We start from the raw sequence: 11604 nt of genomic DNA, 5'->3' as shown, positions 1-11604 counted from the left end.
TTCTGTTGAATGAAGACTTTATTATTTACTTACACAGCATTTGTAATACAAACATCTAATTTTCAGCATCCCTATGTACAATTATTAAGACTGAACAGAGGAATTGCCCTGGCAGTTCAGTGCTTAAGGCTTCACCTTCCAATGCACAGGGTACAGGTTCCAACCCCGGTCATGTAGTTAAGAGCCCACATGCCTCAGGGCCAAACAACCAACACATAGAACAGAAGCAATGTAAGGATAAACTCAATAAAGACTTTTAAAAAGTGGTCCACATCGAAAATTACTTAGGACTTCCCTGGTGGTCCACTGGGTAAGAATTCACCTGCCAGTGCAGGGGACATGGGTTTGACCCCTAGTCAGGAAAGATTCCACATGCCACAGGGCAACTAAGCCCATGTGTTACAACTACTGAGCCTACTCTCCAAAACTACTGAAGCCTGTGCACCCTAGAGCCTGTGCTCCGAAACAAAAAAGCCACCACAATGAGAAGTCTGTGCACCTCAACTAGAGAGTAGTCTCGGGCTTGCCGAATCTTTTAAAAGCCTGCTTGCAGCAATGAAGACCTCAGTTCAGTTCAGTTCAGTCGCTCAGTCATGTCTGACTCTCTGCAACCCCATGAATCGCAGCACAGCCAAAAATAAATAAATAAATTCTTTTTAAATCTTTTTTTTTTAAAAGAAAAACTCAACAAAGACTGTAATAATAACAAGTGTTAGGCCAACCGAAGAGATTTCTCAGGGGAAGAATATTTAATCAATGATATTGTTTAGAATTGTCACATTGTGAAGACAAAAAGCAGATGAATTTGTACTTAACTTTATAATTGCTTGCAATGTTTCTTTTATTTCCAGGGTTTGCTGTCACTCACCCATCTTAGTTCAGTTCAGTCACTCAGTCATGCCCAACTCTTTGCAACCCCATGGACTGCAGCACACCAGACATCCCTGTCCATAACCAACTCCCGGAGCTTGCTCAAACTCATGTCCATCAAGTCAGTGATCAAGTCATTGATCTAACCATCTCCCCCCTGTTGTTGTCTTCTCCTTCTGCCTTCAATCTTTCCCAGCATCAGGGTCTTTTCCGGCGAGTCAGTTCTTCGTATCAGGTGGCCAAAGTATTGGAGCTTCAGCTTCAGCATCAGTCCTTCCAATGAATATTCAAGGTTGATTTCCTTGAGGATTGACTAGTTTGATCTCCTTGCAATCCAAGGGACTCTCAAGAGTCTTCTCCAACACCACAATTCAAAAGTGTCAGTTCTTTGGTACTCAGCTTGCTTTATAGTCCAACTCTCATATCCATACGTGACCACTGGAAAAGCCATAGCTTTGAGTAGACCTTTGTTGGCAAAGTAATGTCTCTTCTTTTTAATATGCTGTCTAGGTTGGTCATAGCTTTTCTCCCAAGGAGCGAGCGTCTTTTGATTTCATAGCTACACTCACCATCTGCAGTGATTTGGGAGCCTCCCAAAATAAAGTCTGTCACTGTTTCCATTGTTTCCCCATCTATTTGCCATGAAGTGATGGGACCGGATGTCAGTCATGATCTTTATTTTCTGAATGTTGAGTTTTAAGCCAACATCGAAAAAGCAAGAGAGTTCCAGAAAAACATCCACTTCTGCTTCATGGACTACAGCAAAGCCTTTCTGTGGATCACAACAAACTGCAGAAAATTTTTAAACACATGGGAATGCCAGACCACCTTATCTGCCTCCTGAGAAACCTGTATGCAGGTCAAGAAGCAACAGTTAGAACTGGACATGGAACAATGGACTGGTTCCAAATTGGGAAAAGAGTAGGTCAAGGCTGTATATTGTCACCCTGCTTATTTAACTTATATGCAGAGTACATCATGTGAAATGCTGGGCTGGATGAAGCACAAGCTGGAATCAAGATTGCTGGGAGAAATATCAATAACTTCAGATAAGCAGGATGACACCACCCTTATGGCAGAAAGCGAAGAAGAACTAAAGAGCCTCTTGATGAAGGTGAAAGAGGAGAGAAAACGCTAGCTTAAAACTCAACATTCAAGAAACGAAAAACACCCATCTTAGGGTACCACTTAAGGGTCCTCACTATTTGTGGGGCCAGTATGTCATTATTTAAACTTTTTTAAAGAGTTTTCTTTTAAAAAAAACATGTTATTTATTTATTTATGGCTGCACTGGGTCTTCGTTGCTACCAAGGGCTTTCTCTAGTTGCCATGCTCAGGCTTCTCATTTATGGTGGCTTCTCTTGTGGCCAAGACGAGCTCTGGGGTGTGCAGATTCAGTTGTTGTAGCTCATGGGCTTAGTTGCCCCGCACTGTGTGGGATCTTCCCAGACCAGAAATCGAACTGGTGTCCCCTGCATTGACAGGCAGATTCTTAACCACTAGACCACCAGGGAAGTCCTAGGCTCTGATTTCTTGAGGCTAGAAGAGCCTCTCGGAGAAGGCAATGGCACCCCACTCCAGTACTCTTGCCTGGAAAATCCCATGGATGGAGGAGCCTGGTGGGCTGCAGTCCATGGGGTCGCACAGAGTCAGACACTACTGAAGCGACTTAGCAGCAGCAGCAGCGGCAGAAGAGCCTCTGGGGTTCCAAATCTGGATCTTTGCCACATGGCAACTCTCTAGTGTGTTATACAGATGAGCGATTCTGGGCTAAGAATGCCAGGATCCAGAACTGCCCATGGCAGTGGGCAGTTGGGTTGAGCTGTGTTTACCCACCATGACTGAGGGCAGACAGCAACCAGGCTCCGAGCTGAGCCCCCAGCATACAGAACCTGGTCAGGGAGGTGTCTCCAAGAAGTTCTCACCTGCCAGGCCAGGGTCTAGGGGATGTCATCCAGGTCTCTGCTGTCCACAAGGAGCCATCAGGAGCCTCTGGATTCAAAACTTGGGGTCAGGAGTTTCCTTCCTCAGTGGCTGGCCCCAAGCCCTTGCAGGCCAAAGCACGCTTTAATTTGGAATCACCGTGGATGGAAAGGGGCAAAAATACAGCCTGGTTTGGGCTTCCTAGGTGGTGCTAGTGGTAAAAGAATCCGCCTGCAATGCAGGAGATTGGAGACAAAGTTTCGATCCCTGGGTCAGGAAGATTCCCTGGAGGAGAAAATGGCAGCCCACTCTAGCATTCTGGCCTGGAGAATCCCATGGACAGAGGAACCTGGAGTCCATGAAATCACAGAGAGTCAGACATGACAGAGCGACTGAGCACACACTGGCAAAAAACAAACGAAAAACTGCAGCAGCTTGGAGAAAAGCAGGGGTGGAGGGAAAAATGGATGCTTGTAGGGTTACAGTGGGATGTGTCTGGGAAAGTGGCCATGGAGGAGCCGGGTGTCAGAGGGCTCCCAACTCTAGGCAGAGATGTGAGCAGTGTCCTGTCATCCTGGTGGGGAGAGTGTACTCTGGTTCTGGAGGCAGCTCCCTCAGCCTGCTGTGGGGGAGGTGGAAGTAATGTACAAGATGATACCTCTGTTCTATCACTGTGGGTGCCCATCAGGGGCACCAAGGCACCTGCCACTAAGATGGTAAACATGGAATAGGACCAAACTCTCCCCCAGATTCTTCCAGCACCAGAAACGTTGCTTGCTGTCACATCTCCCTCGTGAAACTCAGTCAGGGTTGGGTGTTCTATTATTATCATTACTTAAGTTTGGTCTGAGCTAGGTCTTTCTTGCTGCATGCAGGCTTTTCTCTAGTTGCAGCGAGCGGGGGCTACTCTCTAGTTGTGCTGCTCAGGCTTCTCCCTGCGGTGAGTTCTTTTGTTGCAGAGCACAGGCCCTGGAGCGCAGGCTTTAGGAGTTGTGGCACATGGCTTTAGTTGCTCCTCAGCGTGCTGAACCTTCCTGGACCAGGGACCAGATCTGCGTCCCCTGCATCAGCAGGCAGATTCTTAGCCACTGCACCACCAGGGAAGTCCCAGGGTGGAGTTCTTGAGGGAGAAATGAATTCCCACTCTCCACTTTCGGGGCATCCTGGGCGCTGTGGGCTGTGGAGCAGCCTCCCAGGCCCCACCCACTGGATGCCAGGAGTGACAGGCACCAGCATGACAATCACAGGAGTCCCCCGACTCATCCAGTCTTCCTCCACTGTCACTTTCTCCTTCTTTCTTCATGTAATCTGGGGATACCCAGGTGGGGAAGGGAAGGAGTGACAGTGCAGGATTGGCAGATGCAGCCTACATATTAGCTTAATATATTATTTATTTGGCTTTATCTGGTCTTAGTTGTGGCATGCAAGATCTTTCTTCAAGGCTCACAGATTCTCTGCTTGTGGTGAGCAGGCTTAGTTGCCCCAAGGCATGTGGGATTTTAGTTCTCTGATCAGCAATCAAACCCACATCTCCTACGTTGCCCAGTGAATTCTTAACCACTGAACTACCAGGGAAGTCCCTATATCTTATACATAGAATGGATAAACAACAGGGTCTTACTATATAGCACAGGAAAGTATATTCAATGTCCTGTGATAAGCCGTAATGGAAAAGAATATGAAAAAGAGGGCTTCCCTGGTGGCTCAGTGGTAAAGAATCCGCCTTCCAATGCAGGGGACATGGGTTTAATCCCTGGTCCAGGAAGATCCCACATGTGGAGGAAAGCTAAGCCCATGCACCACAGCTACTGAGTCTGTGCTCTAGAGCCCGTGCCCAGCAACAAGAGAAGCCACCACAATGAGAAGGCCACGCACTGAGTAACTAGAGGGTAGCCTCCGCTCACCACTACTAGAGAAAGGCCCTGCACAGCAAGAAAGGCCCAGCACCACCAAAAATAAATACATATACACAGTGGGAGAAGATGAATATGAAGAAGAATGTACATGTAAGTATAACTGAGTCATTTTGCTGTACAGAGGAAATTAACACAATATTGTAAATCAACTATGTGTGTGTGCCTGCTAAGTCGTTTCAGTCATGTCTGACTTTGCGATGCTATGGACTGTAGACCTCCAGGGTCCTCTAATTCAATAAAATAAAATCAAAACAATTTTTTAAAAGGACAAAAAAAGAAAAAGCAAGAAATCAGAGGGGAGGTGCCTCACTGAGGGTAGGGAGTCTGTGAGAGGTGAAGGCCCTTGGACTGCAGGGAGGAAAAGAGGGGCATCAGGGAGGGCTTCCTGAAGGTGGTGAGAGCAGAGCTGCTAGGAACGGAAAGGAGAAGACATGGATGTTGGAGGCCCCATGCCCAGGGTCCCACTAGAATCAGTATGGCGAGTCCAGTGGTTAGGTTTCCACACTCACTGGCACCGGTCAACAATCACTCGGGGAACTAAGATCCCAAAAGCTGCATGGTGTGGCCAAAAAATTTAAAAAGTAAGATGGGTAAGGGGCTTCCCTGGTGGCTCTGTGATAAAGAATCCACCTGCAATGTGGGAGACTGGCACTGGATCCCTCAGGAAGATCGCCTCTCCCCCCGCACACCCCCACCCCAGAGAAGGAAAAGGCAGCCCACTCTGGTATTCTTGTCTGGGAAATCCCATAGATGGAGGAACCTGGCAGGCCCCAGACTGTATGATCGAAGAGAATCAGACACGACCGAGCAACTAAACAACAAGATGGGTAACTGGACAAAGCAAACACAGCAAAATACAACTTGTACAGCCTCTGGGCAGCGGCAGTAAGGGCCTTCCCTGTCAAGTTCCCTCCGTTTGAAAAGCTTCTTCATCAAATGCTGAAAAGTCAGCAGAAAAGAAGCTGAGTGCCTTTCTCCTCGTTCAGTGGCCTGTTCAAGCCCCGCCCACTCTCCTGAGCTTACGCTCCACACAGAACCATTCAGAGTCCTCTGGACTCTTGAACAAACAGCCAGAAAAGGGAAGTAAACAAAAAACAACCACTTTTCCCTACGCCTCGCACAGGCCTGGGCAAGAACCAGGCCTCGGCCTGAAGAGGCCGGATTTGGCCACAAATCCGCACGCACACACGTCTGTCACTGGCGATAAAACTCAAGGCACCCTGGCATTATGCCAGCTCCATAAAAACACCCTTACCAGGGACTGGAGGGCTGGAGGGGGATGGCAGAGATGAGCAGGCTTATCTCAGACTCTGGGCTACTTTTTATCTCATTTATATATATATATATATATATATATACAGTGAAGGCTGAAGTGGAAGTCACTCGGTCATGACTGACTCTTTGTGACTCCATGCACTATAGCCCTCTGGCTCCTCTGTCCGTGGGACTGAAGTGGGTAGCCATACCCTTCTCCAGGGGCTCTTCCTGACCCAGGGATTGAACCTGGGTCTCCTGTACTGCAGGCAGATTCTTTACCACGTGAGCCATTGGAGAAGTCCGGTGCTATACGATAGTTCCTTGTTATTTGTCTGTTTTGGAATTTCCAGTTGCTTATGTGTTTACCTTTGGCTGCACCGAGTCTGCTGCTGTGCGTGGGCTTCCTCTGGTTGTGGTGAGCGGGGGCTACTCTCGAGTTACAATGCTCAGTCTTCTCGTTGCAGCGCTTCTCATGCTGCAGAGCACGGGCTCCAGAGCACACGGGTTTCAGCAGTTGTGGCCAGGCTCTGGAGGGCAGGCTCAGTGGCTGTGGCACAGGGGCTTAGTTGCTCTAAGGCGTGTGGAATCGTCCCGGACCAGGGATAGAACCTGGGTCCCCTGCATTGTCAGGCAGATTCCTGTCTCCGGTACCACCAGGGAAGCTCAGAGTTTCCAGTTTTGTGGTGATTACACAAAGGATGTCTTGGTCCTCAGTGTATACATATTTGTGGCATTCTAGATAATTTTCTTAGGATCAGTTCCTAGAAGTGGCATTTCTAGGGCAACAAACAGCTATTACCTAAGACCTTCTAGAAATGCTGTAAGAATTTACTCTCCCACTAGCGGCAGAGGTGAAGGCCTGCTTTGCCACAGCCTCACTGATAGGAAGTATTATCATAAAAAAAAGGTCTTGCAACACTTGTTGCCTTGATCTGCATGTGAATGCTTGCAGGTGGGGTTGGGAAGTCTCCTCCTGGGGGAGATTTTCTTTCTGCTGTGTTTCTGTTAGTCAGGAAGACTGGGGTCTGCTGCAGAAACAAAACGGCTTAAGGCAGGAGGGGCTCAGGACTTCCTGGTGGTCCAGCAGTTAAGACTGTTGGCTTCCACTGTAGGTGGTGTGGGTTCCATCCCTGGCCTGGGGAACTAAGGTCCCTCATGCTGAGAGGTGCAGCCAAGAAAAACAAAAAAATTCAATATAAATAAGTACATAATTAAAAACATTTTTGTCTTCAAAAAAGCAGGAAGGGCTCACCACAGCAAGACGCCACGTCACACCCACTAAGCTGACTGTTATTAAAAAGATGTAAAATGGCAAGAGGCAGCGAGGATGCAGAGAAACTGGAAGCTTAAGCATGGCTGCTGCGAAGGACGGAAAATGGTGCAGCTGCTGTGGGAAAGTCTGGATGGCTGAACACAGAATATGACCTGGGTGCATCCGGGAAAGAGCTGAGCACAGGGACTGGCAGAGATATTTGCACCCCCGTGTTCACAGCAGCTTGATGCATGCCACCCGAAAGATGGAGACACCCCAAGTGTCCATGGATGGATGATGGATGAACACAATGAGGTCCATCCACACATAAGTGGAGTATTACTCAGCCTTAAAAAGGAAGGAGATTCTGACTACATGGATGAACTTTGAGGACGTGATGCTCAGTAAGAGAAGCCAGATACAGAAGAATACACACTGTCTGATCCCATTCACAAGAGGTCCTAGAGGAATCAGATCCAGAGACAGGAAGTATATGGTGGGGCCAGGGGCTGGGGGGAGGAGATGGGGAAAGTAGTAGTAGTGAAAGTCTTAGTTGCTCAGTTGTGTCCAACTCTTTGCAACCCTGTGGACTGTAGCCTGCCAGGTTCCTCTGTCCATGGGATTCTCCAGGCAAGGATACTAGAGTGGGTAGCCATTCCCTTCTCCAGGGGATCTTCTTGACCTAGGGATTGAACCCAGGTCTCCTGCATTGAAGGCAGATTCTTTCCCTATCTGAGCCATCAGAGAAGCCCCAGGGATGAGGAGTCAGAGTTTCATGGGGACAGAGTTTCAGTTTGGGAAGGTGAGAAAGTTCTGGAGATGATGGTGGGGATGGTTGCAGGACAGTGTGAATGTACTTAATGCCACTGAGCTGTGGACTTAGAAATGGTCAAGACAGCAGATTATGGTATGTGTATTTTACAATAGAAATATTTAATGGCATCCCACTCCCACAATCCAGGTGTATTTCTTCCTCTTGCCTAATGGCCTTCTTGGGCCCTCAAGGGGTGCTCCTCCCTGGAGTGATCCAAGCACCCCACCCTATTGGATTTCACTGTGACCCTGGAAGGAATCAGGCAGCAGCCTACGGCCCCAGCCTGGACGTGATCCCAGAATGGACAGGATGGTAAATTTCACAGGATATGTATTTTCCCACAATGAAAAGTTTCAAAGCAATATTTAGGAACTGGTGGTGAAAGGTACACAGCCACTCCGGAGACTGTCTTTGCCTTCTTCTACAAGCCTAAAATTATTTAAAAGTAGGATGTTAAAAATGAACCCACTCTCTGTGTCTGTGGATTGGCCTGTTCTGGACGTTTCCCATGGGTAGAACCACACCCTGTGTGTCCTTCTGTGTCTGCTTCTCCCACTGAGCATCGTGTTCTTAGGGTTGGTCCATGTGATAGCGAGCATCAGGGTTTCTCCCGTTTTCGTGGCTGAGTGATGCTCCAGTGTGTGGAGGGACACCTGTGTTTATCTCCTCATTAATCTATCGAAGGACGTTTGTGTCATTTGTATCTTCTGGCTTTTGTGAATCACACTGCTCTGGACGTGCGTTCACAAATATCTATTCTAGTCCTCGCTTTCTATTCCTTTGGGTGTACACGTAGGAGTGGAATCACTGTCATATGGTGACTCTATGTTTAGCTTTTTGAGGAACTGCCAAGCCATAATATACTCTTAAAAGAAAAAAATAAAATGTAGGTTCCAAAATAAGATGTTCAGACCTTCACTAATGATGCCAGTCTTGTGAAAATAAATCTGTAAATAATATTGAAATGTGAGGTTGCAAAAACATCCGAGGAAAGAACCCTTGAATATTAAACCGTGTCTGTTTTTGAATAAGAGCAGGTGGGTGTTTTAAACACTGTGCTCTTTGAACTTATCTATGTTTCTAAACGTCCGGTTTCGCCTGCTTCACGAGGCATAGAAATAGGAGTTGCTTTTGAAGGAGGTGGGAGGAGTAGGAGGTGCCAGCCTCCACCCTGAAGGTCTCCTAGTACCTCCTGGGGGTAGGAGGGGGGCTTACGTGTTCAGGACTTTCACTGGTGGTGAGTCACTGACAAAATCCACTTCCCACTGCTTCTCAGGGATCCTGAAGTGGCTCACAATTTCCAGCTGCAAACAGCTGGCTGCAGGTTTTAGAATGTGCCTTTGAAGGCTGAGCCCCCCCTGCCCTCCAGCACAGGGCAGCTGGTTTCTTTACATCATCAGATGGGGTGAGGGGTGTGGATATTCGGGGACTGAATTTTTCACAGCTGCTCTAACAGGTGTCTGCATACTGGTGGGTTTCAGTCCATAATAATTTGTTCTCTTTAAAAAAGCAAATGTGCTCAGTCGTATTGTGTCCGACTTTTTGCAACCCCATAGACTGTAGCCCACCAGTCTCCTCTGTCCATGGAATTCTCTAGGCAAGAATACTGGAGTGGGTTGCCATTCCCTCTGGACCATAAAGAAGGCTGAGCGCAGAAGGACTGGTGCTTTCAAACTGTGATGCTGGAGAAGACTCTTGAGAGTCCCTTGGACAGCAGGAAGATCAATCCAGTCAATCCTGAAGGAAATCAACCCTGAATATTCATCGAAAGAACTGATGTTGAAGCTGAAGTTTCAGTACTTTGCCCTCCTGATGCAAAGAGCCGACTCATTGGAAAAGACTCTGATTCTGGGAAAGACTGAGAGGAGAAGGGGGCAGAGGATGAGATGGTTGGATAATATCACTGACTCAATGGACATGAGTTAGAGTAAACTCTGGGAGATGTTGAAGGAAAGGGAAGCCTGGCGTGCTGCAGTCCATGGGGTCACAGAGAGTCAGATGCAGCTGAGCGACTGAACAACTCCTGCACTGTAAGCGGCCTCTTTACTGCTGAGCCGCCAGGGAAGCCCCCATACCACAGCTGGTCTTAGCCATTTTTGTTTATTTATTTGATTGGTCTTAGTTGCGGCCCTCAGGATCTTTAGTTGCAGCATATGAACTCTTAGTTGTGGCATATGGGAACTAGTTCCCTGACCAGGGATTGAACCCAGGCCCCCTGCTTTGGGAACATGGAGTCTTAGCCACTGGGTCAGGGAAGTCCCAAGAGCTGTTTCCATGGGTAACGCCTATGATGACCCATGTGTGCTAAAAGTACATTATGTGGACAAACCAACAAGGCTGTTTATATTGTTTCATGTGTTTTGACAGTTTAAATTAAACAAGGTCTCTTCCCCTAGCACTGCTGACATGGGGACTGAGTCCTTCTCTATAGGGGTTCGTCCTGAGCACTGTGAGGGGCTCAGCAGCATTGCTGGCCCCAACCACTCAATGCCAGGAGCCCCCACCCCAGTGGTGACACTCACAGTTGTGGCCTGGTGGCCCCTTGGCGCAGAATCCCCACCCACAGCTGAGAACCACAGACCTACCATTACAGACATCATGTCCTTTCACAAATTTCAAAATATGTAGCTCAGGAAGAGCATTCCAAGTTTCCTTAGCGCTTCTGCAATAAGTCTGTGACTTTTTTTTTTTTTCACTATTTTAAAAATTCATTGATTTGGCTGCACCAGGTCTTAGTTGCAGCAGGCAGGATCTTTGATCATCGTGGTGGCATATGAACTCTCAGTTGCGGCACACAGGATCTAGTTCCCTGACCAGGAATCGAACCTGGGCCCCTGCGTTGGGAGCACAGAGTCTTAGCCACTGGACCACCAGGGAAGTCCCCAAAATCCAGTTTCTTAAGTTGATTTCACCTTTTCAACCCCAATGTCAAAAGCACCAAGATGGAAAAACTCTGCCATAGAACATGCATGCTGACCTGTAATAACAGAAGGTAGATCAGGGGTTGTCTGGGGCCCAGAAGCAGGGAGAGAGGGAAGGAGAGGTCACAGAAGGGCACGAAGGACCTTTTGAGAGTAATAGGAAGAGTCACTGTTTGATTGTGCTCGTACTTTTACAGAGTATGTTTTCGTTGTTTAGATGCTAAGTTACGTCTGACTCTTTATTACCGCCCTCCCATGGACTCTAGCTGGCCGGGCTCCTCTATCCATGGAACTTCCCAGGCAAGAAAACTGGAGTGGGCTGCCATTTCCTTTTCCAGGGGATCTTCCCAATCCAGGGATTGAACCCACGTCTCCTGCATTGGCAGTTGGATTCTTTATTGCTGAGCCACCAAGGAAGCCCTTCACAGGGTATATTTACATCAAAACTTATCAGATTCTGGAATTTAAAGCTGTGCATTTAAATGTGCATATGTCAGTTATACCTCAATAAAGCTGTTTTTTTTTTTTAATGAAGTCCCCATGATACGTGCTCCCTTTCCTGCTGAATTTTTCTCCACAAAGTTTATCATCTTCTAACACTGAAGTTTTCTTACTTTATCATTGTGTTTATAGTCAGTATTGACCATCTCT

General features: G+C 47.6%; 1 non-coding gene across 1 annotated transcript; it reads right to left on the bottom strand.

Moving 5' to 3' along the window:
* On the bottom strand, window positions 10838-10909 carry TRNAG-CCC. Its single transcript has one exon. It is a non-coding gene; the product is annotated as a tRNA-Gly (tRNA).

This window comes from Capra hircus, chromosome 7, assembly GCF_001704415.2.
Source record: "Capra hircus breed San Clemente chromosome 7, ASM170441v1, whole genome shotgun sequence".
Classification (NCBI taxonomy): Eukaryota; Metazoa; Chordata; class Mammalia; order Artiodactyla; family Bovidae; genus Capra; species Capra hircus.
The sequence above is the reverse complement of the archived record's forward strand: the minus strand, read 5'-3'. Positions and strand labels throughout refer to the sequence as shown.